Source organism: Pinus tabuliformis, chromosome Q, assembly GCF_031772625.1.
Source record: "Pinus tabuliformis cultivar Carrire ecotype Pingquan chromosome Q, CPIR1, whole genome shotgun sequence".
Lineage (NCBI taxonomy): Eukaryota > Viridiplantae > Streptophyta > Pinopsida > Pinales > Pinaceae > Pinus > Pinus tabuliformis.
This window is the reverse complement of record NC_142296.1, coordinates 808,052,358-808,055,914: the sequence shown is the minus strand read 5'-3', so window position 1 is coordinate 808,055,914 and position 3,557 is coordinate 808,052,358. Positions and strand designations below refer to the sequence as shown.

Genomic DNA, 3,557 nt, shown 5'->3' with positions numbered 1-3,557 from the left:
TGTTGAGCTTCTCTCTTTTCTTGGGATCTTTGTTTATTTGGTGTTGTTTTCTTCCCTTCTTCCTTTTTCCCCTAGCCTTATGAAGGAGAGGTGGGATTGTTGTGGATTGGTGTTCAGGAAGGACGAAAAGTAGTACGAGTTCCCAGGGTGGCCACCCTAGTCCTTCTCGATCGCCGTCCCCTGCAGTTCCCCCCTTTTCCCGAAGGCGCGGGGTTTGGGAAGCTGGTTCTCTGTTTGAGCCTCCCCTTGTGAGCCGGTAGCCACGTTTGATATCTCTTGCTTTCCTGTTGTTTTCTTCCCTTCTTGCTTTTGGCCCCTTAGCTTTACGGAGAAAAGGTGGGATTGTTGTGGATTGGTGTTCAGGAAGGACGAAAAGCTGTGCGAGTTCCGAGGGTGGCCAACCTAGTCCTTCTCGATCATCGTCCCCTGCAGTTCCCCCCCTTTTTGCGAAGGCACGGGGGCGGGGAAGCTTGTTCCCTGTTTGAGCCTCCCCCCGTGAGCCGGTGGACGCGTTTGATATCTCTCTTTCTTTCATGTTGTTTTCTTCCCTTCTTTCGGCCCCTAGCTTTACGGAGAAAAGGTGGGATTGTTGTGGATTGGTGTTTGGGAAGGACGAAAAGCAGTGAGAGTTCCCAGGGTGGCCACCCTCGTCCTTCTCGATCGTCGTCCCCTGCAGTTCCCCCCTTTTTGCGAAGGCACGGGGTTGGGGAAGCTTGTTCTCTGTTTGAAACCTCCTCCCCTTGTGAGCCAGTAGCCACGGTTGATATATCCCTTTCTCTCTTGTTGTTCTCTTCCCTTCTTCCTCCTGACCCCTAGCTTTATGGAGAAAAGGTGGGATTGTTGTGGATTGGTGTTCCGGAAGGACAAAACGCAGTGCGAGCTCCCGTGGTGGCCACCCTCATCCTTCTCGATCGTCGTCCCCTTCAATTCCCCCCTTTTGCCGAAGGCACGGGGCTTGGGAGGCTTGTGCTTTGTTTTCTACCCTGTTCTCTTCCTTTCGGTCCCTAGCTCTACGGAGAAAAGGGGGAATTGTTGTGGGCTGGTGTCGGGGAAGGGCTAAAAGCAGCGCGAGCTCCCGGGGTGGCCACCCTAGTCCTTCTCGACCGCTGCCCCACACATTTCCCCCCTTTTTGCGAGGGCGTGGGGCTGGGGGGAGATTGTCCTTTGTTCGAGCCTCCCCCCGCGAGGGGGTTAGACACCTTTGTTTCTCTTTCTCTCATGCGTTTTTCCTCCTTTTGCCCCTTGGCCTTACATTTGTTGTGGGGGGTTGCCCCTATTCAGTTTTGTGGCCGATTTTTCGGTAATACGTGGAAACGACTCTCGACAACGGATATCGCGGCTCTTGTTACGATGAAGAACGTAGCGAAATGCGATACTTAGTGTGAATTTCATAATCCCATGAATCATCGAGTTTTTTAACGCAATTTGGACCCGAGGCCTTAGTCGAGGGCACGTCTGTCTGAGCATCGCATCCCATTCAAACGCGCTCCCTGCAATATGCTAGGGAGCAGCGGAGCTGGTCGTCCGTGCCCCATGCGGTGCGGTCGGCTGAAATACCTCAAGCGATGTTTCGTGGCGTGCGTCGGCGAGCGGTGATCTTGTCCCCTTGGATGGGCAGTCGGCGTTAGCCGATGCGGGCTTTGTGTGGCATCGCTCGAACTTGCTTTGCTCTCTCTTGTCCTCCCATGGGGTAGGGTGGATTTAGCTCCAACTTTGCGACCTTAGCTCAGGCGAGAACACCCGCTGAGTTTAAGCATATAATTAAGCGGAGGAAAGGAAACTTACAAGGATTCCCCTAGTAGCGGCGAGCGAACCGGGAAGAGCCCAGCATGAAAATCGGGCGGCGACACCGCCTGAATTGTAGTCTGTAGAAGCGTCCTCAGCGGTGGACCTGGGCCAAGTCCCTTGGAAGGGGGCGCCTGAGAGGGTGACAGCCCCGTCGGCCCAGGACCCTGCCGCATCACGAGGCGTTGTCAGCGAGTCGGGTTGTTTGGGAATGCAGCCCTAATTGGGTGGTAAATTCCGTCTAAGACTAAATACGGGCGAGAGACCGATAGCGAACAAGTACCGCGAGGGAAATATGAAAAGGACTTTGAAAAGAGAGTTAAAGAGTGCTTGAAATTGTCGGGAGGGAAGCAGATGGAGGCTGTCGATGCGTCTCGGTCGGATGTGGAACGGCTCAGGCTGGTCCGCCGCTCGACTTGAGGTGCAAACCAACACGGGCTGCTGCATCGTCACAAGCGCGGGCGGATTACTGCCTGTCGGTTTGCCGCTGCGGTGGTCGAGGAACGAAGCATGCGCCCTCATGGTGGGGCGTGTGCACCTGCGCGCTCATGGTGTTGGTTGGCGGGCTTTCCATTCGACCCGTCTTGAAACACGGACCAAGGAGTCTAACATGTGTGCGAGTCGGCGGGTTTGAAAACTTGTGAGGTGCAAGGAAGCTGACGGGCGAGATCCCCTCTCTGGCGGGGTGTATCTTCGACCGACCTTGAGCTTATGCGAAGGTTTCGAGTGCGAGCACACCTGTTGGGACCCGAAAGATGGTGAACTATGCCTGAGCAGGGCGAAGCCAGAGGAAACTCTGGTGGAGGCTCGTAGCGATACTGACGTGCAAATCGTTCGTCTGACTTGGGCATAGGGGCGAAAGGCTAATCGAACCATCTAGTAGCTGGTTTCCTCCGAAGTTTCCCTCAGGATAGCTGGAGCTCACGCGCGAGTTTTATCGGGTAAAGAAAATGATTAGAGGCATCGGGGGCGTAACGCCCTCGACCTATTCTCAAACTTTAAATAGGTAAGAGGGTGTGGCTGCTCCATTGAACCGCACCGTGGAATCGAGAGCTCCAAGTGGGCCATTTTTGGTAAGCAGAATTGGCAATGCGGGATGAACCGAAAGTCGAGTTACGGTGCCGAATTGCGCGCTAACCTAGATCCCACAAAGGGTGTTGGTTGATTAAGACAGCAGGACGGTGGTCATGGAAGTTGAAATCCGCTAAAAGCGGTGCATGTCACTCTTCGACTGTATCTCGACCCGCAGTAGGGGCGTCGTTTTGTCACCCCCAGGGGCCCGTGTCATTTGCAAACCGCCACCGTGAAGCATCTCGGTCGAGGAAACTTTGAAGTTCAATTCCAAACGGTCATTGAGAAGAATCCTTTGCAGACGACTTAAATACGTGACGGGGTATTGTAAGTGGCAGAGTGGCCTTGCTGCCACAATCCACTGAGATTTAGCCCTTGGTTGCCTCGATTCAGAGCTTCGCTCTTGTCACAAACAAAATCCGGGCAACCCTCTCGCGCCTCTGCCTCTTTCCTCCAAATGACAATTTTTCATTGCTTGGGGGCGGGAAATTTGGGGTTTCCACACCGCGACGGAAAAGGCGCCGAAGCCCGGGAAAGCTGGGGTTTCCATGCCACGCCCCGGCGCCCAAAATTTGGGGTTTCCATGCGGCGCCCAAAATTTGAAGAAAGCAACTTGAACAACATCAAGATCTAAGGAAGGCAAGCCATCAAGTCTTCAAGAAGAAAGCAAGTTCACTACATCTCAAACTCTATCAAGTAAG

The 3,557-nt window shown here is 54.0% G+C and overlaps 1 non-coding gene and 1 pseudogene across 1 annotated transcript; both read left to right on the top strand.

Annotated features, from left to right (window-relative positions):
• Positions 1-1,315: 1,315 nt before the first annotated feature.
• On the top strand, positions 1,316-1,469 carry LOC149222107 (5.8S ribosomal RNA). The gene has a single exon (XR_016249761.1). It is a non-coding gene; the product is annotated as a 5.8S ribosomal RNA (ribosomal RNA).
• A 270-nt stretch (positions 1,470-1,739) lies between these two features.
• Positions 1,740-3,106, top strand: LOC149222106 (25S ribosomal RNA; annotated as a pseudogene).
• Positions 3,107-3,557: the final 451 nt, after the last annotated feature.